Source organism: Bos javanicus, chromosome 20 (assembly GCF_032452875.1).
Source record: "Bos javanicus breed banteng chromosome 20, ARS-OSU_banteng_1.0, whole genome shotgun sequence".
NCBI lineage: Eukaryota > Metazoa > Chordata > Mammalia > Artiodactyla > Bovidae > Bos > Bos javanicus.
This window is the reverse complement of record NC_083887.1, coordinates 27,823,514-27,848,481: the sequence shown is the minus strand read 5'-3', so window position 1 is coordinate 27,848,481 and position 24,968 is coordinate 27,823,514. Positions and strand designations below refer to the sequence as shown.

Sequence of the window (24,968 nt, the reverse complement as noted above, 5' to 3'; positions counted from 1 at the left end):
TTTTTTTTAATTTTGGCGAAATACACATAAGATGAAGTTTACCTCCTTAACTAACTTTAAGCATGCAGTTTAGTGGCAGTAGGTACATGCACACTGCGGGGCTACTATCACCATCATCCCTCCACAGAATGTTTCACTTTGCAAAACTGGTATTTCACCTACTGAACAATAACTACCCTCTCCTCCTCCACCCTAACCACTTTTCTCTTCTCTGTCTTCATGATTTTGACAACTGCATGTACCTCCTATGAGTGGAATCACACAGTATGAAAACACAGAATTCTTCACAGATTTGCATGCCATCTTTGTCTGGGGGCCTTGCTCATCTCCTCTGTGTGGTTCTAATATTACTCTTTGTGCTGCTGAAGTGAGCACGTTAGCTGGTGTTTGAAGGGAGAACAGGAACTCATCAGACTTAACATGGGGGTAACAACTTATATATGAAAGCAGAGTATCTAAAATTGTTTTCTGTGTTGTTGAAGACTGAGGTAAGGAAGCTGAAAAAGATGAGGCTAAAGAGATAGGAAGAAACAAGAAGCCAAAGGGCATTCTAAGCCCCTTTTAAGAGATTGATTTTTATAAGCCCCTTTTGACAGCTTCCTTGGTGGCTCAGATGATAACGAGTCTGCCTGCAATGCAGGAGACCAGAGTTAGACCCCTGGATTGGGAAGATCCCTTGGAGGAGAGCATGGCAATCCACTCCAGTATTCTTGCCTAGACAATTCCATGGACAGAGAAGTCTGACAGGCTACAGTCCGTGGAGACACAAAGAGTCAGATGTGGCTGAGCAACTATCGCTTTCTCAAGAGCTTGGACTTACATATAATGAGATGGGAATAGAGAAATAAAATTCATATTTAAAAAAAATTAATTCTGGAAAAAAAAGGAGGCCTGAAAGAAGATAAAATTTGACATAGACTTGTTAGAAGGTAGTGACAACTATGTAGGTAAAGGTTTCCTTTTTATTATTTTTTGCAGAAATTTTGGAGTCTTACAGAGAGTATTCAGAATTGTAGATCATGAGGAAATAGATGTCTACACTCTGGATCTAGTGTCCACACAATCTTCCTCTCCCAGCTTAGAATAAAACTATTCACATTTTAGAAAATTTTCTACTTTAGCAAAGCATCCAGACAACTCAAAGTCTAAATTCACATTTTAATCCATGAAGCACCTTTTTCCTCACTGATATCTCCTCTCTCTCCTTTTCCTCTTCACGTGTTTTAGAGGAAGAGTACATTCAGAGGGAAAGACTAGTAGAGGGTGTATTGAGACTGGCAGACAAAAGTGCTAAGATAACCGGAAAGGTTTGGAATAAAAAATTGCATTCTAGGTGTCTAATTTTGGCTTGGTTAGCAGGGGTGTTTCTTCCTACTATAATATAGAATTGTTCTTAAGATAGCAAGAAACTGAACTATAAGAAGGCATAATTAAATTCAAAACAAGGATAATTTATTAGAGATTATCTACATAGAAATTTGTTGCTTTGTAAACATAAAGAAAGGAACCATGATTATCTAAAAGCAACACAATAATCTCAGTTCCTTTCCAAGGCAAACCATTCAACATTACAGTAACCCAAGTCTATGCCACAATCACTGATGCCAAAAAATTGACTCTTTCAAGAAGACCTACAACATCTTTGAGAATTAACACCAAAAAAAGATGTCCTTTTCATCACAGGGGCTTGGAATGCAAAAGTAGGAAGTTAAGAGAAACCCAGAGTAACAGGCAAGTTAATAATAGGGCAAAACTTAACAGAGCTTTGTCAAGAGAACACATTGGTCATAGCAAACATCCTTTCCAACAACCCAAGAGACAGCTCTATACATGGACATCACCAGATGGTCAAAATCAAAATCTGATTGAATATGTTCTTTGCAGTCAAAGATAGAGAAGTTTTACACAGTCAGCAAAAACAAGACTAAGAGTTGACTGTGGCTCAGATCATGAACTCCTTATGGCAAAATTCAGACTTTATTTTAAGAAAGTAGGGAAACCACTAGACCATTCAAGTATGGCCTAAATCAAACTCCTTATAATTATACAGTGGAGGTAACAAATAGATTCAAGGGATTAGACCTGGTAGACAGAGTGCCTAAAGAACCATGGATGGAGGGTCTTAACACTGAACAGGAGGCAGTGACCAAAATCATCCCTGAGAAAAAGAATGCAAGAAGACAAAGTGGTTGTCTGAGGAGGTTTTACTCCTCCTTCCTGAGGAGCTGAAGAAAGAAGAGAAGCAAAAGGCAAGGGAGAAAGGGAAAGATAAACCCAACTGAATGCACAGTTTCAGAGAATGGTAAGGAGAGACAAGAAGGCCTTCTTTAATGAACAAAGCAAAGAAGTAGAGGAAAATAACAGAACGGGAAAGACTGGAGATCTCCTCAAGAAAACTGGGGATATCAAGGGACACTTCATGCAAGGATGGGCACGATAAAGGACAGAAGCAGTAAGACCTTACAGAAGCAAAAATGATCAAGAAGAGGTGGTAAGAATACAGAAAAGAACTATACAAAAAAAGATCTTAATGATCCAGATAACCATGATGGTTTGGTCAGTCACCTAGAGCTGGATATCCTGGAGTGTGAAGTTCAGGAAGTAAAACATTACTATGAACAAAGCTAGCAGAGATGATGGAATTCCAGTTGAGCTATTTATAATTCTAAATGATGATGCTGTTAAAGTGCTGCACTCAATATGCCAGCAAATTTGGAAAACTCAGTTGTGGTCATAGGGCTGAAAAGTCAGTTTTCATTCCAATCCCAAAGAAGGGCAATGCCAAAGAATGTTCAAACTACTGTACAATTGCATTCAACTCACGTGCTAGCAAATTTACCCTCTAAATCCTTCTAGAAAGGATTCAGCAGTACATTAACCAAGAACTTCCAGATGTACAAATTGAGTTTCAAAGAGGCAGAGGAACCAGAGATCAAATTGTCAAAATTTGATGGATCATGGGGAAAAAAGGGAGTTCCAGAAAAATATCTACTTCTGCCTCATTGACTATGCTAAAGTCTTTGATTGTGTGGATCACAGCAAAGTGTGGAAAACTAAAACTCTTTTAAAGAGATGGGAGTACCAGACCACCTTATCTGTTTCCTGAGAAACCTGTATGCATGTCAAGAAACAACAGTTAGAACTGTATATGTAAAAATTGGTTCCAAATTGAGAAAGGAGGCTGTATATTGTCACTCTGTTTATTTAACTTCTATGCAGAGTACATCATGCAAAATGCTGGGCTGGATGAATCACAAGCTAAAATCAAGACTGCCAGGAGAAATATCAACTTCACATATGCCAATTATACACTCTAATGGAAGAAAGTGAAGACTAAGTAAAAAGTCTCTTGATGAGGTTGAAAGAGGAGAGTGAGAAAGCTGGCTTAAAACTCAATGTAAAAATAACAAAAACAAAAACAAACTAAGATCATGGCATCTAGTTCCATCGTTTCATGGCCCATAGGAGGGGAAAAAGTGGAAGAGGTGACAGATTTCATTTTCTTGGGCTCCAAAATCATTGCAGATGGTGACTAAAGCCATGAAATTAAAAGACGCTTGCTCCTTGGAAGGAAAGCTATAACAAACTTAGCATATTAAAAAGCACAGACATCACTTTTCCAACAAAGGTCCATAATGTCAAAGCTATGGTTTTTCTAGTAGTCATGTATGGATGTAAGAGTTGGACCATAAAGCAAGTTGAGCACCGAAGAATGGATGATTTCATAAGTGGTGCTGGAGAAGACTCTTGAGAGTCGCTTGGACTATAAGATCAAACCAGTCAATCCTAAAGGAAATCAGTCCTGGGTGTTCATTGGAAGGACTGAGGCTAATGCTGAAGCTCCAATATTTTGGCCACCTGATACAAAGAACTGACTCATTGGAAAAGACCCTGATGCTGGGAAAGATTGAAGGCAAGAGGAGAAGAGGACAACAGAGAATGAGATGGTTGGATGGCATCTTCAACTGGATGGGCATGAGTTTGAGCAAGCTCCGGGGGTTGGTGATGGACAGGGAAGCCTGGCGTACTGCAGCCCATGGGGTCACCAAGAGTCGGACATGACTGAGTGACTGAACTGAACTGATGTATAATTGAAGCCTCATAAAGAGAATAAAGGAAGAGAGAGACAGAGAATGAGAAAAGACCCTGATATTGTAGCTCATGAGGTTGTAAAGATACCGACATGACTTAGCGATTGAACAACAACGAGAACCTACTGTATAGCATAGCGGAACTCTACTCAGTGCTCTGTGGTGAACTAAATGGGAAGGAAATCCAAAAAAGAGTGGATGGATACATGTATAGTTGATTCACTTTGCTATACAGCAGAAACTAACACAACATTATAAACAAATACACTCCAATAAAAATTAATAAAATAAAATAAAAATATATCAAAAGTGAAAAAAAAATGAAGATTCCACTTAATTCATAATTAAAACTCCCAATTCACGCTCCTTTTTCTCCCTAGTCTTAAATGTCTTTCCGTCCTCTCTTCATCTCATCTAACCTGTCATTCAAGACCCAATCATGAACGCTTGGACCACGGTGGTCTCCATGCTCTTCCTTGTATCTCTGAAATCATATCATCAAACACACATATTTTTAAAAACACAAATCTGATCTTTTAATCAAGCTTTTTTACAATCATTTTCTTGGGAAGGAAGCTACAGTTTATGGAACTTAAATGAATGCTCGGGATCCTAAAGCTCTGAGGACCAGGCTGACTAGAGTTCAGGTCTCTCGGACTCTCCTCCAGAGACCTTTCACCACGTGTCACAGTCGTCCTCCATACTGCAAGTATATCTCAGATACTAACAAAATTATGCTGCCCCTAATACAGTAAAGTTTGAACAGAACACTGGGATTCTATTTTTACCTTTAAGACTTTTACCTTAAAATCTTATTTACAAAGTACATAAAGCTTGGTCTTATCAGCTGACAAACTTCAGTTTGGCAGAGCAATTGCTCCTTACGTGTAAGTTGCCAGGTTTGTGTAAGTTGCCAATTTAAAAAATCATTTCCCTCTATTTGATAGCCTGTGTATTTAAATACGCAGAAAGAAATATTGTATTTTGTTTTCCTTTTGTTAACACTTTCATAGTAAACATATGTAACTCCTATATATTAAAGGTAAATACTTTCATTATGATTATATTAACGGTTTACACTTTCTTAATACTGTGTAAAATTTACAGTTATAAAGAAAACAGGAATATCACGTGTATTCATTTTCTACACTTCGCTCTAATTTCCATTTGATTTTCAAGTTAAAATTTTCCAAATTCTTCATTAAAAATTCATGATTTAAGGCAATGAATTTGAGCTACTTTGTTACAATGTTTATACATGCAAAATTATAATAAGACATGGGATGGATAAATATTTTGCTTTTAATATTAGTCAGCTCTACAAGATATTCTCATATAAAAAAGATTATTAGATTTATTGAAAATATAATTAGAATAAAATAAACATAACTGAATTTTACAGTTATGACTTTAACTTTCATTTTCAAGTTATTTCTGCTTTAAAAATATATTTAAAAATTAAAAGTGAAATTTCCTGATAGAAAGCTCAAGTAAGCATAATTTTTAAAAATTCCGTCTTTTTGTATATTGAGACAGCTAAGCTTTTTTAATATTTAGTTTTCTTCTTGTTTTTTCTATGATAATATAAGTGTTAAAGTACAACACAAGAATGTTCAAACTTGTTTTTTAAGTGATGTGATACTTTATAGTGAATAATATATGATTAAGTTTTGAGTTATACAAATATTTGCTCACTAATATCAAAATGTGTTTACACATGGATATACTATGATTCACTTTATTTCCTATTAATTTCAAAGTAAAATGATCACAACATGGTCTTAAAAATCCTAGCTATCACTTTTAAAACTACCTATCAGCAAGAAATAAAAACCTGCCATTGATGTGGACTACTTTCATTATTTTTAAAAATTGAATTAAATCCAACACACATTGTGAATTGTTTTTGCTTCTTCTTTTTAGAATTGTTACAAGTAAAATAACCAGGCAGCCTTATCTTAGGTGAGACTGCTTCGGCTTGGAAATAAACAAGGCTTTCTCTCGATGAGCTAGGTTCATTTCATATTTGTGTAATACCCTGGAAGAAATTAGGTTTCAATAAAGTCCATTTTTATCACTGCATGTAGCAATGAATATCACACCCAGCAGGGCACAGTGGCACCTGGCTGTCCAGACCCCAGTGAGCACAAACCATCTGGGGGTAATTACAACAAGGTATTCTTTAAGGACCAGATGGGACCAAGGAACAGAAGCCCCGACCCCTCCCAGCCATTTACAACATAATTCCTTTCAATGATATACTTAATCCTCCCACCAGCTATGCTTTTCAGCTTGCTGTTGTCACTGTTCCTTTATGTTAATTCAGTTTCAAGACCGAGAAAAAGAGGAGGAGAGAGAGAGAGTTCAAGAAAAAAAGAGAGACGGGGAGAGGGAGAGAGTGAGAGGGAGAGAGAGAGCCTCTAGGGACCGAAAGAAATTATTCATCCCTAAATTGTTTCCACCACAGCAAGTACAGTAACAATTTTTTTTTTTTAAAGAGGGCTGAAATTATCCTAAAGAAGGTCAATGCGACAGCCCTGTGTGGCACCAGCTGAGGTTTACTCAGCCACCTGTTAGCTAGAAAGCTCTCTGCACACACGCTTATGAGGCATTTAACCAGTTTAAAGGGTCTTTATTGTCAGGCCAGCCACCTCCATTCAGCTGGCCCGAGCCATAGGCCTGCTTTGTGGTCATATGTGGCGCACAAGCCTTAATTCAATTATGCTGTAAGCCTATCCAATCTGCATCACTGCCCTTTCACTTTTGTGCCATTTGTCTTGTGTGTTGTAAAGAATTTTACTTTAAAGATGGGAAGGCACCCTACAACCCGCTTGTCTTTATTTCTCGTTTAAGGTTTGTGCCGCAGGTGCGCTCCCACCTTTCAGTTACCAAAATGATTCATCTTTGAGTGATACTGTAGATGGAAGCATTATTTATTGTTTGGTGACAATGCTTTTCTGGTGTTGTTGAGTTTTATTTATTTTTAATTAGGTGCTTTTTCAAACGCTCCACCAGATCGGCAGTCTCTAAACTTGAGGATTGAAAATTCAATCAGAAAAACATAAACGATAGATGAAAATGACAATTAGCCTTGTTCTACCATTTGTTTTCAAGAAATGCTTTTGGTACAATGAAAAAATATCAAATTTAGAATTTTTGGTTTCCCTTACGTTTCTGAGCCCCCGTATACCAGTTTATATGAATAAGGCTCAGTGAAGCTCTGTTATTGAAAACTGCTCATTTTGTTTGTATTCTGGGGCCTCCAGATTTCCTTAGCATTAAAGCAGTGCATATCATTTTTAAATGCTTGGCATTTTCATAATAATTGATTGGCAATGAAAGCATAAAAAAGATTTCTCAAGTCAGGGATTTGGGTTTATTTCCATATCAAATTTTTTGTAAATGGAAAATTTGGCTGTTTAAAGCATACTCTACCTAATATTCTTTTAACCATCTAAATCCTACTTCCTGGTTTCAGTGTCCATATGAGGATATAGATCATTTCTAATCAATATTCCCCCAAATCAGTAAGGGACTTGTCATGGGAGATTGAAGGGACTTCAAAGGAAGGAGAGAATCTTCTTTGCTAATTCATATCTATTTCTCACCCAAGTCAAGGAAAGAATAATAACACTAAGTTACTAACCAGTGTTACTCACGTGTACACTGAATTGTGTGCATCAATTCTCACTGTGACTCAGTCGTGTCCAACTCTCTGTGACCCCATGGACTGTAGCCCACCACGGAATTCTCCAGGCAAGAATACAGGAGTGGGTTGTCATTTCCTCCTCTAGGGGATCTTCCCAACTCAGGGATCAAACCTGCGTCTCTTGTGACTCCTGCACTAACACGTGAATTCTTTGTCACTGAGCCACTTGGAAAGCCCCAGTGCTCACTGTAGCAACCTCTATATGTCTTTTGTATGGAAGTCCTATCTCTAACTTAAATAACTGAATCAAAACCACAAATATGAAACATGCAAAATAGACTAAAATATTCTAGTTGGCAAGAAAAAGAATGAAGATATTTGCACATAATCTTCAAAATAAATAAGATTTCAAAAACTGATTTCTGTATATTTAACCTGTGTGTTTCTCCCAACAATTCTTTGCTCATTTACTTTGTGTTTTCCTATAGGTTCCCGTTTTATAAACAAGAAAACTAAGGGTTAATAGAGAAACTAAGTGACTCACCTAGGGGTCAAAATTCTGATTCCTTATTGAAGTCTTCTTCTATTCCATCATAAAATCTTCATATAATTATTTCATAAACATGATTTGGACCCATGCACAACTCCCTGTAGGTATATGTATTAGAGTAGCTTATTAATATTCTGTGAAGTAGGAATAACAACTGAAATTGCAAAAATCTAGACAAAAGCAGAAAAAAATGAGACCAATTAAACTTATAAGTTTTTTTCACAGTAAAGGAAATCATAAACAAAACAAAAAGACAATCTACGGAATGGGAGAAATATTTGCAAATGATGCAACCAACAAGGGATTAATCTCCAAAATATTCAAGTAGCTCAGATAGCTCAATATCAAAATATCATCCAATCAAAAAGTGGGCAGAAGAACTAAATAGACCTTTCCTCAAAGAAGACATACAGATGGCCAAGAGGCATATGAAAAGGTGCTTAATGCTGATAATAATTAGAGAAATACTAATCAAAGAAAAACAAATATAGTACAAATCAGTGAAGTATCACCAGTCAGAATGGCCGTCAAAAAATCTATGAATAATAAATGCTGGAAAAGATGTGAAGAAAAAGAACTCCACCTACACAGTTGGTAGGAATGTAAATTCATGCAGCCACTATGGAGAAGAATATGGAGGTTTCTTAAAAATTTACTATATGACCCAGCAATCCCACTTCTGGTCATATATCCAGAAAAGATGAAAACTCTAATTTTAAAAGATATATACACACCAGTATTCATAGCAGCACTATTTATAATAGCCAAGACATGAAAACTAGATGTTCATTGACAGGTACATGGATAAAGAAGATGTGGTATATATAGATAGAGATATACAATGGAATATTACATAGTCATGAAAATGATGAAATATTGCTGTCTGCAACAACATGGATGGACTTAGAGACTGTCATATTGAGTGAAGTAAGTCAGAGAGAGAAAGAGAAATACCATGGTGTTACTCATATGTGGAGTCTAAAAAAGTGATACAAATAAACTTAATTATAAAATAGAGATTCACAGATATATGAAAAAAACTTATGGTTACCAGATGAGAAAGGGGGAGGTTGGGGGATACATTAGGCACTTGGGATTAACATATACACACTATTATATAAAATAGATAAATAATAAGGACCTACCATATAGCACAGGGAACTATATTCAATATCTTATAATAACCTATAATGGAAAAGAATCTGATATATATATATATATCAGATTCTATATATACACTCCTTACTGAATCACTCTGCTGTACCCCTGAAATACCAACAAAATATTGTCAACCAACTACAACAGCAAAAGTCTAGAATTACACCCAAACAATGAAAAAATGGCCCAGCTTTGTTACATTTTTTTTTTAAGACCTATTAAGGCATAAGAATGGGGCTTTCCAGGTGGCTCACTTGTAAATAATCTCCTGCCAATGCAAGTGACGTGGTGGGTTTGATCCCCGGGTTGGGAAAATCCTCTGAAGAAGGAAATAGCAAGACACTCCAGTTCTTGCCTGGATAATTCCATGGACAGAGGACACAGACAGGCTATATAGTTCACAGGGTTGCAAGAGTTGGACATGACTTAGCGACTAAATAACACAATAACAAAGGTATAAGAATACATCTTTAGCCACTTTTAAATTCTTTCATATGATTTTGAAGAAAACAGTTGGCAATGAAATGTGTACAGTTTCACAATTTTCTGTGTGAATCACATAAACTGCTTGCATTTTGTACCTCTATATTTTAATACTAAAAATATTTAAAACTTTATTTTTTAAGGACATTGCATCATAAAATTCTAGAATATCTAAACGCATCCTTGATATAGAATGTTAGATCCCATCCCTGTATGCTTTAAGAACATTTTAGAAGAAAAGAAATATAGAATGTTAGTTTCATTGTAGAAACTTATCTTTTTATCAGCATTTTACTATCTACATTATTTTTCCAAATTTCAAATGTATCATATTGCCTTTGAAGTAATAGAATCTCTGCTAAGTCACTTCAGTCATGTCCGACCCTGTGCGACCCCGTAGATGGCAGCCCACCAGGCTCCCCCATCCCTGGGATTCTCCAGGCAAGAACACTGGAGTGGGTTGCCATTTCCTTCTCTAAATAGAATCTCTAATAACCCCATTAATAAGATCATTATAATAAAATAATAATTATTTATATTAAGGTAGTAGCTATATGATATGTCTAATATAATAAAATAACCAAAGGAAGAGCTATTAAAATTTAACTGTCCATTATACTTTTGTTACTAGCTCACTTTACACAAAAGTATGCAATTTTTAAAATTCACTTTGTATTTTTGGTTTCCAATAAAAAATCATACATATAACTCTTTCAGAAAATACCTTATTTAAGGAAATGTTGAAGAAAAATAAAACCAGGTAGAAAAGCCAAAACAGTTACTAGTAGCCATGATGGCAATCCTATATATATGTGTATGTGGTGTGTGTATCTATATATAATATCTACATACATAAAAATATATGGTTTATGTAATCTATATACATATTAAATACATATACAGTATTTGAGAATTCAAACAGTACAGCTCACTAAATCAATTGAAGGACTAAAGAGTAATCTTTTTATTCAGCAGCTAATATTCTCAAAAAAGTTCAAAGCTGAAATTTGAAAACAGATTATAATATCAAATTTAGAATACTGTAGGAATGTTATTCATTGTTTACAAACTCCCTCCCAGGAATCAAACCCAGGTCTCCTTCATTGCCGGCAGACTCTTTACCGTCTGAGCCACTGGGGAAGACCTATATAAGAATAGTTGTAAGGGGAAAAAAAACTCAGATAAAAGGAAACTGATGACCTTCACACAGTAGTGGAACACAGTTTTAGCTTTCCACACAAATTCTGCCCAACAGTGGTGCCTCCTGAGAGTCAAATGTGTTTTGGAAAAAATTATTACTTTATATCCAGGACCTGCTCCTATGGACCTCCTTTCCCTTTCAATGGGATTTTCAAAAGCATTTAATGAACACAGAATGGAGCATATGTGAATGTCTCTAAGTCAATCATACAGTTTAAGTTTAATAAACATACCCTTTACCAGATTTTCTACTTCATAAACATGCCTGAAACTATTCGCCTATCTTGAATTTCCAAAATTTGTCTAAAAAATTCATGAGCAGACTTGTGTGTGTCATTTTGTGATCATAAATTCTAATATCAAGCAATGCTCACAGGACTCATATGTCTAGAGGAAAAGTGAAAAATCAAGTCAACTGTTTTTTTTCCCCTCTGTGCAGAATGCCAAATCAGTCAGTGGTATGACTTTCTCCTTGAACTTACCATTTAAACATTGGCAAAGTTATATGAACATTTTTGTTGCTACAGCCAACACGTCTTAGTTTGGTATGGTAGCTAGAAACAGGAAATAATATATGGCTTCAGGCTAAACTGAAGAATGAAGACAGGCAAATTCTCACTAATCCAAAGGGAGATGAAAATACTAGAATGAAAGCTAGAAGACGGATGAAATAATCTCATAATTACCTTTTATTCTTATTTTTCTACCATTCTAGCTATCTGAAAGAGAAATATGCTAGGTCAATGACAAATTTTCATCTTCAGGGACAAAAAACTCCTGGGTATCCTCTATTCATTCCTAAAATGGATTATAGATATCTGTTACTTCAACTTTCAGCTCTGCAACAATTTCTCAAGTAACATTTGATTCTGAGATTACACCAGAAGGCAGCCAGTACTGAATGGGATGTTGCTTTTTTTTTTTTTTTTGCATTAAGAAAGTGGGGAAAGAAGAAAATGTAGATGTATTATCTGAGTAAGATGCTAAACTACAGATGACTGTGAGAGTGGGGAATAGGGTTTTATGAGATGATGCATTTATTAGTTTTGGTACTAAGAAGAGTGTTTATGAATGTTGAGTGTATGCCTGAATGTCAGAAACACACATGCATCCACAAGATACAGGAGATATTAGCATCGATTGGGTAATTGCAGATTTCAATGACATATTTTTTACTTACTTTACCCAAACAAGCATATTGAGAACTATTCAAACCAAATCATTTAATCTTTAACAATCCCACACCTTCACTGTACAAATAAGGGAACAGAACCTACAAAACAGTATAATTTATCAGGTTCACATTGCTAATAAAAATGAAAGCTGGGGTTTGAACCCAAAGATATCTGAGTCATGAGTCTTTGCTATTAACCACTGGAGATCAAGAATTAAACAGAGGTAGTAGCTATATGATATGTCTACAGTACTAATATATTTGCAAGCTCTTTTTCCCTTCCTGTTATTCTGACCATCCTTAGAAGTAGTCATATAACCTGGAAATTATTACTGGAGTTGCATTAGGGTAGTTGATCATCCATAGTACAGAGGCTTCCCAGTATCTCTCCCACACTCTCAGAAATGCTGCCTAACATAAATTGATTAATCAGTTACTTCTTTTGAAACAAAATATGTTTCTTGGAGTAAGGTTCTCAATTTCCCTATGCCTGGAAAAAAAAAGAGAGTCCCCCTAACTATTTGCATAAATGTTTGAATGGATTAATGATTTAAATTAATGGATTAATTTATTTAAATAAAATAAATTATTTTATTTAATTATATTGTTCCTTAAGAATTGTCTACAGTTTGTTGTGATCCACACAGTCAAAGGCTTTGGCATAGTCAATAAAGCAAAGGCATATGTTTTTTTCTGGAACTCTCTTGCTTTTCCCATGATCCAACGGATGTCGGCAATTTGATCTCTGGTTCCTCTGCCTTTTCTAAATCCAGCTTGAACATCTGCAAGTTCACGGTTCACGTATTGCTGAAGCCTGGCTTGAAGAATTTTGAGCGTTACTTTACTGGTGTGTGAGATAAGTGCAACTGTGCAGTAGTTTGAGGATTCTTTGGCATTGCCTTTCTTAGGGATTGGAATGAAAACTGAGCTTTTCCAGTCCTGTGGCCACTGCTGAGTTTTCCAAACTTGATGGCATAATGAGTGCAGCACTTTCAGAGCCTCATCTTTTAGGATTTGAAATAGCTCAACTGGAATTCCATCACCTCCACTAGCTTTGTTCATAGTGATGTTTCCTAAGGCGCACTTGACTTCGCATTCCAGGATGTCTGTAGGTGAATGATCACACCATTGTGGCTATCTGGGTCATGAAGATCTTTTTTTGTACAGTTCTTCTGCATATTCTTGCCACCTCTTAATATCTTCTGCTTCTGTTAGGTCCAAACCATTTCTGTCCTTTATTGTGCCATCTTTGCATGAAATGTTCCCCTGGCATTTCTAATTTTCTTGAAGAGATCTCTAGTCTTTCCCATTCTGTTGTTTCCCTCTGTTTCTTTGCATTGATTACTGAGGAACACTTTCTTTTCTCTCCTTGCTATTCTTTGGAACTCTGCATTCAAATGGGTATATCTTTCCTTTTCTCCTTTGCCTTTAGCTTCTCTTCTTTTCTCAGCCATTTCTAAGGCCTCCTCAAACAACCATTTTGCCTTTTTGTCTTTCTTTTTCTTGGGGATGATCTTGATCACTGCCTCCTGTACAATGTCATGAACCTCCAGCCATAGTTATTCAGGCACTCTATCTATCAGATCTAATCCTTTGAATCTATTTGTCACTTCCACTGTATAATCCCACTGTAAGGGATATGATTTAGGTCATACCTGTATGATCTACTAGTTTTCCCTACTTTCTTCAATTTAAGTCTGAATTTTGCAATAAGAAGTTCATGATCTGAGCCACAGTCAGCTCCTGGTCTTGTTTTTGCTGTGTATATAGAGAGCTTCTCCATCCTTGGCTGCAAAGAATATATCAATCTGATTTCGGTATTGACCATCTGGTGATGTCCACGTGTAGAGTCTTCTCTTGTGTTGTTGGAAGAGGGTATTTGCTATCACCAGTGTGGAAAATTCTTAAACAGATGGGAATACCAGACCGCCTTACCTGCCTCCTGAGAAATCTGTATGTAGGTCAAGAAGCAACAGTTAGAACTGGACATGGAACAGACTGGTTCCAAACTGTGAAAGGAGCATGTCAAAGCTGTATATTGTCACCTTGCTTATTTAACTTATAAGTAGAATACATCATGTGAAATGCCTGGCTGGATGATTCACAAGCTGGAATCAAGACTGCTGGAAAAATATCAATAACTTCAGATATGCAGATGACACCACCCTTATGAAAGAAAAGGAAGAAGAACTAAAGAGCCTCTTGATGAAAGTGAAAGAGGAGAGTGAAAAGGTTGGCTTAAATCTCAACACTCAGAAAACTAAGATCATGGCATCTGGTCCCATCACTTCATGGCAAATAGTTGGAGAGACGATGGAAACAGTGACAAACTTTATTTTTTTTGGTCTCCAAAATCACTACAGATGGTAACTCTAGCCATGAAATCAAAAGACGCTTGCTGTTTGAAAGAAAAGCTATGACCAACCTAGACAGCATATTTAAAAGCAGAGACATTACTTTGCCAACAAAGGTCCGTCAAAGCTATGGCTTTTCCAGTGGCCATGTATGGATGTAAGAGTTGGACTATAAAGAAAACTGAGCACCGAAAAACTGATGCTTTTGAACTGTGGTGTTGGAGAAGACTCCTGAGAGTCTCTTGGACTGCGAGGAGATCAAACCCGTCAATCTTAAAGGAAATTAGTCTTGAATATTCATTGGAAGGACTGATGCTGAAGCTGAAGATCCAAAACTTTTGCCACCTGATGAGAAGAACTGACTCATTTGAAAAGAACCTGGAGTGACGTGGCACGCAGCAGGCGGAGAGGACGTGCGTTTCCTAGCTCCTTCCTCTTTCTTGACTCCATCTTCGCGGTAGCGGCAGCTGTGTCCGCGATCTAGTCGCCAACATGCAGCTTTTTGTCCGCGCCCAGGAGCTACACACTCTCGAGGTGACCGGCCAGGAGACGGTCGCCCAAATCAAGGCTCATGTAGCTTCGTTGGAGGGCATCGCTCCAGAAGAATTAAAAAAAAAAAAAAAAATGAAAAGAACCTGATTCTGGGAAAGACTGAAGGCAGGAGGAGAAGGGGACGACAGAGGATGAGATGGTTGGATGGCATCATTCGATGGACATGAGTTTGAGCAAGCTTGGAGTGTTGATGATGGACAGGGAAGCCTGGCGTGCTGCAGTCCATGGGGTTGCAAATAGTCAGACACGACTGAGTGACCGAACTGAACCGATATTGTTCTTTACTACTTAGACATGAATGAACCCACCTATGGCAATGGAATTTTGATTAGATTTTTTGGAGGAGGCAAGGCAGGGAGAAGATGTTAAAAACTTGGGGAAAGGTGGTCCATGTGGAATGCCAGAGTAGAGAATTCAGGATGACCTGAAGGAACATGTGAACACACAGTGGGGGCAGGGCAGAGCTTCGGTAGACCTCAGCTTAGAAGAACATGGGGGACTGACAGTGACTTTATATACATGTATATATTTTATTTTTGCAAAGGTTCTCTAGCTCAGTCAATGCTAGAGAACATTTGCAAAACATTTTATATATATACACTGTCTTTGATGTTGACTCATTCTCTTCTGAACTGTGGTGTTCTTCATCCAGGATGTACATTAGCTTCTGGAACTAAGAACAGACTTGTCTAACCATGCTGTCATCAAACAGAGCAGACTGCCATATAAGCACGACCGTAATACTCTACCTTCACTGTCATTTTGACTAAGTCAAGAAAAATTCTGCCCTTTGTCTGAAGGCTTTTTCTTCCAGTTTCCAGTGTTTGAATATTTTCCCTATATTTTTGTCATCCATATGCACAGCATGAGAGAGATGATAGTATAATATCAACCCTCTCAGCAACTAACACAGGTTGCTTAATTGCTAGGTGCAGGCACTCTGCCAAATACTCCACAATTTTTTCTTCCAAGGACTCTAGAGAAGATTTTATTACTATACCCACCTGACAAATAAAGGAGCTGAGTTTGAAGTCATTGACCCAAGACACATATAGAACATAACACAACTGGAATTTGAATCCAAACAGTCTGACTTTGGAACTACACTCCTAACCACTGTACCAGACTCTTGCCATAGGTTTGCTCATTAAAAAACTAATTGACTCATCAAAACCACTGAAGGTTCTTGGAACTATGCTAAGCCCCGGAGGGTACAGAAATGAATGGAACAATGGAACAGCTGCAGCAGCACAGCTACCTTTTGCTGGCCTGGACATCATTGAGAATGTAACCACATGAATTCTGAAGAATGAATAAGAGGAAAGCGAAAAGAATGTGAGACTGGGAGACATGGTCTAGGCAGGAAAATACCGCTTAAAGCAAACAGGGAAAGAGTATTTGCCCTGGCCTGACTCGAGCATTTCTCTGGCACATGTACCCTTTCCTCTGCTTTTGCTGACTGAAACTTCATTCTCCAAGACTCATCTAAAATCGTCCCCCTGCCAAAGTCTGAGATTCTCTCTGCCGAGATGGAGTCTCACCTTCGCTTTCTAAATTAATTTTTACTCCAATTGCTTGGAAAATCTCATGGACAGAAAAGCCTGGTAGGCTACAGTCTGTGGGGTCAGACATGACTGAGCGACTTCACCTTACCTTACCTTATAGTTTCTTTACAATGTTGTGTTAAGCTTCTATGAGTCTCACCCTCCTTGAATTCTCTCTGGCCCTTGTATCCAGGTGATACTCTGATTATTCTTGGACCTGTTTTATTTTCTTTCCTAAGCCAACAGATGTCCTCATCTCCCTCTTCTCACTACAGGTCACAATTCTTTGCCAGATCTTCTCCCCAAATATTCCCTCTGCCCGGTACACTTCCTTTTCGTTCTTCACACTCTGCTTTCAAAACTCTCTTCCTTCGGTGAGCTTTCTCTAATTCCCCAGGGTTCTGTTAGAGGCTCCTCTTACATGTACCCACTGTGTCCCCCACAATGACAGGTGAGCACTGTTTCATAATGGCCATTTTACAATTCTATATCCTCCACCATACTGTCCCCTCCGTGGAGATAGAATCAGTGTGTCATGTTCGTGTAAAGTGGGTTTAATTATTATATGTTGAATGAACAAAAGAAATGGCTGTTGAAGTTGACTGCTCTCGTATTCCAGGAGGGAGGCCCAGATTGAAGGGTGTGAGTGTGAGAACCACGGTGACAGGGTGGAGATGGGGTACGATCAGATCAAGGATACTAGTGGAGTAAGGCATCTATCTCACTGATAGATGTGGATTCATGTGTCCAATTTATGGCCATTTTCACACTTAAATTTCATGACATTTAAGAAGGCCAGCCAGGACCCTAACAAACGAGTGACTTCCCAGATATCTTTACATATCCATCAGCATTTCCAGACTGAAATCCTCGAGGATTTCAGTTCTAGCCTCTCCTGTTGTTGGGGAAGTATCTACCCGACTAGCGGAGCACACAACTGGTCCAGTTCTCCCTGGTCTGTGTGCCCTGCAGAAGGAGGCGGTATCTTTAAACTTCAAAGCTTGTAACTCAACAGGTACATAAAAATATCTCCTGTCCCCGTAGCCTGGTTTTATTATCTCTACAATACAGTGGACATCTGTCAAATTTGCCTAATTTTTTCCAGCAACCTTCACTTCTTAAGGAATTATCCATCTCTTGTCTGTAGTTCAGAACATGACCCCAATTAGGCCCTCTGTACCTGAATCTTGAGGGAAATGTCACAAAATGAAAACATTTCAGAACTCAGTCATTATTTTGGTGGCACGTTGAAGACAGTGGCGAGACCGGGCAAGTTGCTTAACCTCTCTGTGCCTCAATTGCTTCACCTACTAAAATAACAACAGTAATACCTTATTGTGCTGCAGTGTGGATTCAAGGTGTTAATATGTGTAGAACACTTAGAACAAGACCAGACACAGAAAAAGTGCTAAAAAAGTGCTACCTATTATAGCATAGTTGTTAGAATTTTGAAGTTGCTCTATTTTTGTCCATTATGAGGCCTGGCTGTAGGAGTTTTTTCCCTCCAGATTTTTAGGTTTCTCCAATTTCCTTCCAAAGAGAATTTTTTAGCTTAAGTTGGCAGTGTTGTGTTGAGTTGGTTTGTGTTGCTTGCTGCCAGAAAACCTTAATGATTGCTTCTCTCACATACTGTAGGTCTTTTCTTCCAAAGTGTTTATTAGACCCTAGAGGACAATAATCATATATTATTAATCACTGCATCATCTAGAACACCAAGAGCAGTGCTCCATATGTAAAAATATGCATTTTGGTAACTGGGAGACCAACTACATGAATAATACTATAGACCCTCTTTCTTTATAGCTTTATCATGGATTTTTTTAGCAATAAAAATCAGAACTAACAGCATCATAATTGATTTCAGGATGCTAAAAGTGACCACCACAAAATATTTAACTTATCAGAGAGACAGCTGGTGCAAGGAAAGGAAAGCTAGAGTCAGTTCCGGGGAGTTGTGTTCCAATTCCTATCTCATTGATTCTTACCTGGGTGGCCTTGTGTGAATAACCAAGGCTCTCTGAGGCTCAGTTTCTTCATATGAAGAACTGAGATATTAAAATGTATTATTATCAGGGACTTATAAACCAACAGAATGGATGATATGGCCCATGATGATACTCAGTTCAGTCGCTTATATACTGAAAGTTCTCTTTGAGATTGCTAGTTCATTATGAGAAGGAAAAAGAAATTAGACTTTTAATAAAAATTAGCTGTTTACAGGAGTATATAACTTGATCTAGAACTAAAAAGTAAACAACTCTTGCCAATTAAAGAAAAAACAATAAAGGGAACAAGAAAAGTGTAAGACTATTCATTTGGGGCTTTAAAATGATGCCATTTTAACCATGAATAAAAAGTTAGAGGCACATTCATTTTTACTATTATTACTGATTCAGGATCTGACAGATTCTATTTTTATGCCATTCTATATTTTGTATCACACTCATTTAATATAAAACTTGTCTAAAAATTACTATAGAATGACCATTGTTTTGAGAACCCCACTCTTTCTGTGTAGTGTTACGAACACATTTCAATAATGCAGACATTTTGCGTTAAACTATTTACCTTTTGTTTGCTTATTTATCCTTTAAAATAATTTACATTCAATTTAAATGATAAATAATATCAGTCAGTCAGTCAGTTCAGTTGCTATGTCATGTCCGACTCTTTGCGATCCCATGAACTGAAGCATGACAGGCCTCCTTGTCCATCACCAACTTCCGGAGTTTATCCAAACTCGTGTCCATTGAGTTGGTGATACCATCCAACCATCTCATCCTCTGTCATCCCCTTCTCCTCCTGCCTTCAATCTTTCCCAGCATCAGGGTCCTTTCAAATGAGTCAGTTCTTCATATCAGGTGGCCAAAGTATTGGAGTTTCAGCTTCAGCATCAGTCCTTCCAAAGAATATTCAGGACTGATTTCCTTTAGGATTGACCGATTAGATCTCCTTGCAGTCCAAGGGACTCTCAAGAGTCTTCTCCAACACCACGGTTCAAATGCATCAATTCTTCAGTGCTCAGCTTTCTATATAGTCCAACTCTCACATCCATACATGGCCACAGGAAAAACCATAGCTTTGACTAGACAGACCTTTGTTGGCAAAGTAATGTCTCTGCTTTTAAATATGCTATCTAGGTTGGTCATAGCTTTTCTTTCAAGCAGCAAGTGTCTTTTAATTTCATGGCTGCAGTCACCATCTGTAGCGATTTTAGAGCCCTAAAAAATAAAGTCTGTCACTGTTTCCATTGCTTCCCTATGTATTTGCCATGAAGTGATGGGACCAGATGCCATGATCTTAGTTTTCTGAATGTTGAACTTTAAGCCAGCTTTTTCACTCTCCTCTTTCACTTTCATCAAGAGGCTCCTCAGCTCCTGTTCACTTTCTGCCATAAGGGTGGTGTCACCTGCACATCTGAGATTATTGATATTTCTCCCAGCAATAACCATATGAAAAACAATTTGGAAAATTAAAAATAGAAAAATATTATTTATAATATCACTATTCTTTTTATTTTACATATATTTTTCACACTTTATAGAGTTGAATATATTCTATCCTGTTAAATTTAACTCACCATAAGCATTCATGGATCACAACCTTGTCATGGCAAATGGGCTTGCATAACTCAGTGAAATTATGAGCCAAGCCATGTAGGGCCACCCAAGATGGGTCATAGTGAAGAGTTCGGACAAAATGTGGATTACTGGAAGAGTAAATGACAGCTCATTCAAGTTTTCTTGCCTGAAGAACCCCATGAACAGTATGAAAATGCAAAAAGATATGACACCGGAGGATGAGCTCCCCAGTTTGGAAGGTATCTAATATGCTACTGGGGAAGAGCAGAGGGCAATTAGTAATAGCTTCAGAAAGAATGAAGTACCTGGGCCAAAGTGCTCAGTTGTGGATGCGTCTGCTGGTGAAAGTAAAGTCTGATGCTGTAATGAACAAGATTATATGGGAAGCTGGAATGTTAGGTCCATGATGCAAGGTAAACTGGAAGAGGTTAAGCAGGAGATGGCAAGATTAAATATTGACATCTTAGGAATCAGTGAACTAAAATGGATAGGAATGGGGGAATTTAATTCAGATGACTGTTACACCTACTATTGTGAGCAAGAATCCCTTAGAAGAAGTAGAGCAGGTCCTCATAATCAACAAGAGTCCAAAATGCAGTACCTGGGTGCAACCTCAAAAACAACAGAATGATCTCAGTTCATTTCCAAGGTAAACCATTCAATAGTACAGTAATCTAAGACTATGCCCCAACCACTGATGCCAAAGAAGCTGAAGCTGAGCCATTCAGTGAAGACCTATGAGATATTCTAGAACTAATGCTAAAAGAAGATATCCTTTTTATCATAGGGAATAAGAATGCAAAAGTAGGAAGTCAAGAGATACCTGTAATAACAGTCAAGTTTGGCCTTGGAATATAAAATAGACCAGGGCAAATGGTAAGAGAGCTTTGTAAAGAGAAGACACTTCTCATAGCAAACACCCTTTTCCAACAACCTGAGACAACTTTAAACCTGGACATCACCAGATGTTCAATATTGGAATCAGATTGATCCTGTTCTTTCAGCTGAAGATGGAGAAGCTCAGTACAGTCTGTAAAAACAAGACCCCGGAGCTGACTGTGCCTCAGATCATGAGCTCCTTATTGCAAAATCCAGGGTTAAATTGAAGGCCATTCAGGTAGGACTTAAATCAGATCCCTTATGATTACACAGGTGGAGGTAATGGATAGATTCAAGGGATTAGATCTGGTAGACAGAGTGTCTGAATAATAATGGATGGAGGTTTGTAACATACAGGAGGCAGTTACCAAAACCATCCCCAAGAAAAAGAAATGCAAGAAGGCAAAGTGGTTGTCTGAGGAGGGATTACAGATAGCTGAAGAAAGACAAGAAATGAAAGGCAAGGAAGAAAGGGAAAGGTATACCCAACTGAATGCAGAGTTATAGAGAATAGCAAGGCGAGATTGAAGGCCTTCTTAAATGAACAATGAAAATAAAGAGGAAAATAATAGAATGGGGAAGACTAGGTATCTCTTCAAGAAAAGTGGATATCAAGGGAAAATTTCATGCAGGATGGGCACAATAAAAAACAGAAATGGCATGGACCTAACAGAAGCAGAAGAGATTAAGAAGAGGTGGCCATAATAAACAAAAGAACTACTCACTAAAAAGTCCTTAATGACCCAGGTAACCAAGATGGTGTGGTCACTCACTAGAGCTGGATATCCTGGAGTGTGAAGTCAAATGGGCCTTAGGAAGCATTGCTATGAACAAAGCTAGTGGAGGTGAGGTAATTTCAGCAGAGCTATTTAAAATCTTAAGAGAAGATGCTGTTAAAGTGCTGCACTCAATATGTCAGCAAATTTAGAAAGCTCAGCAGTGGTTACAGGACTGGAAAAGGTCAGTTTTCATTCCAATCACAAAGAAGGGCAATGTAAAAGAATGTTCAAACTAACATACAGTTGCACTCACTTCATGTTCTAGTAAGGCTATGCTCAAAATCCTTCAAGCTAGGTCAGCAATATGTGAACTGAGAATTTCCAGATGTTCAAGCTCAGTTTTGAAGAGGCAGAGGAGCCAGAGATCAAATTGCCAACATCAGCTGAATCATGGAGAAAGCAAAGTAGTTCCAGAAAAACATTGACTTCTGCTTGATTGACTATGCTAAAGCCTTTGACTGTGTGTATCACAACCAACTGTGGAAAATTCTTAAAGCGATGGGAGTACCAGACGACTTTACCTCTCTCCTGAGAAAACTGTATGCAGGTCAAGAAGCAACAGTTAGAACTGGACATAGGACAACTAACTGGTTCCAAATTGGGAAAAGAGTATGACAAGGCTATGTTGTCATCCTGCTTATTTAACTTCTATGCAGAGTATACTATGTGAAATGCTGGACTGGATAAACCACAAGCTGGAATCAAGACTGCCAGGACAGAAATATCAACAACTTCAGTTATGCAGATGATACCACTCTAATGGCAGAAATCGAAAAGGAACTAAAGAGCCTCTTGATAAAAGTGAAAGAGGTGAGTGAAAAAGCTAGCTTGAAACTCAACATTTAAAAAATGAAGATCATTGCATCTGATCCCATCACTTCATGGCAAATAGAAGGGGGAAAAGTGGAAGCGGTGACAGATTTTATTTTCTTGGGCTCTAAAATCAATGCAGATGGTAACTACAGCCATGAAATTAAAAGATGCTTACTCCTTGGAAGAAAAACTATGAGAAACCTAGACAGAATATTCAAAAGCAGAGACATCACTTTGGTCCGTATAGTCAAAGTGATAGTTTTTCCAGTAGTCATGTATGGATGTGAGAGTTGAACCATAAAGAAGGTTGATCACTGAAGAATTGATGCTCTCAAATTGTGGTGCTGGAGAAGACTCTTGAGAGTCTCTTGGACTGCAAGGAGATCAAACCAGTCAATACTAAAAAAAAAAATCAACCTCAAATATTCAATGGAAGGAGACTATCCATCAGAAGGACTGATGCTGAAATTGACACTCCAATACTTTGGTCACCTGATGTGAAGAGCTGACCTATTGCAAAAGACCCTGAAGCTGGGAAAACCTGAAGGCAAAGGAGAAGGTGGCAGCAGAGGAAGAAATGGTTAGAAATCATCACTGACTCGATGGACATGAATCTGCGCAAACTCAGGAGACAGTGGAGGACAGAGGAGCCTGGCATGCTGCAGTCCATGGGGTCACGAAAGAATCCAACACAACCTAGTGGTTAAATGAGAACAACAACCAGAGCATTTTCTTTTCTATAGTTTTCTAATAGTCATTTTTTTCTAGCTACAGATTTTAGTATTGGATACACATTTGAGCCATCTAAATTTTTAAAAAACCATCTTGCTTTATTTTTCATTGTTTTCATAAGTATACTTGCATCTTGACTTAAACATGCCTTTTTTTCAAAATTATATGTATATAGGTAATATATAGCTCATACTTTGTCAGCAATCGTATATACTCAGCTGCAGACCTAGATACACTTCATAACTAAATTGTATTTTTATCTGTGTGATAAAACATCTTGGAGAACTATAAAAGCCCCTTCACCATTTCTCCATTGGTGAAGGTGGACCTGTGGGAGGAAGTCTGAGAAAGAACAGGCTTTAGTGAACCAGTCTTGAAATTATGTCATAGGCAGAATCTAGCTTTTATTTAAATTATTAAGCATGATTTGGAGGAGGAGTTGATAGAGACTATGAATTGCTTAAAAGCCCTTGCCTTTCACCCCTCATACTGTACTCTAGACAGACAGGTACGTTCTGTGGTGTATGTGGTCTTATATAGAGGCAGACTGGGAGAATATAATGTGACACCAAATCCACTCACTGGGGGCAGGGAATCTCAGCAAAGATTAAATTAAAAATAAGAGTGGAGCCTGAGTACAAGGAAATGTTCAAGAAAACATGAACAGCAAGTATGAAAGCCTAGACATAGGAAAGGGCAGATCATTTGAAAATGCAGATATCTCCTAGGGGATAGAGTACACAGGATGAGGGTAGGAATGACTAAGACCGGAGAGGCACAGAGAGGAGAGCTCTAAAGGACTTCATACTTTTTTTATAGTTAGTTCTGTAAATGGGTCAGTGCTGGATTTATGTTTATTCTCATTTATTTATTCAGGAAATATTTACTGACTGCTTACAACATACCAGGTACACAAAAATAAACAGACAAGAATTCTGTCCTTGTAGAAATTATAACGATCAAAAAAGAGCAGAGACTAATTTATCAAATAACTTCATAAGTAAACATCAAATTACACATGAGGTGCACTGAGTGTGTTGAAAGAACTTGACCATTCTGAGAGCTCAGAAAGAATAAAGAATTGTAGAAAAGTAAGAATTGGTTAAACCATGGGAAAAGAAAAGGCATTCCAAATGAATAAAAATGTCTTAAGTGAAGCTCCTGGGGTAAGCATAATGAATGCTAAAGACTAAAAAAGAACCACTGGACCCAGAGGGCAGGGATAGGGATGGGTCAGAACAATAAGATGGAATCATATTAAGGAGTGTATCAGTATCCGAAGAGCAATAGGAAATTAAACAGTTCTAAGTTGAACTGTGACATAACCAGATATGCACTTTATAAAGATTACTCTGGCTACATTGTAGAAAACAGATTTGAAGTTTGAAAGAATATCTTCTGTGGTAACTCACAAGAGTTTAGCATCTTG

At 37.7% G+C, this 24,968-nt stretch overlaps 1 long non-coding RNA gene and 1 other non-coding gene across 3 annotated transcripts in view; both read right to left on the bottom strand.

Annotated features, from left to right (window-relative positions):
- Window positions 1–268: 268 nt before the first annotated feature.
- LOC133233857 (U6 spliceosomal RNA) lies at window positions 269–375 on the bottom strand. Its single transcript, XR_009731901.1, has one exon. It is a non-coding gene; the product is annotated as a U6 spliceosomal RNA (small nuclear RNA).
- A 7,915-nt stretch (window positions 376–8,290) lies between these two features.
- The window catches only part of LOC133233352 (uncharacterized), a 188,787-nt gene continuing 172,109 nt past the window's right edge, over window positions 8,291–24,968 (bottom strand). The window contains exon 5 of one of the 2 annotated variants that reach the window (XR_009731688.1): window positions 8,291–8,388. This is a non-coding gene — a long non-coding RNA (uncharacterized LOC133233352). Of the gene's footprint in view, window positions 8,389–18,156; window positions 18,420–24,968 lie in introns of those variants that run through there. The other variant, XR_009731687.1, reaches the window with a different exon arrangement.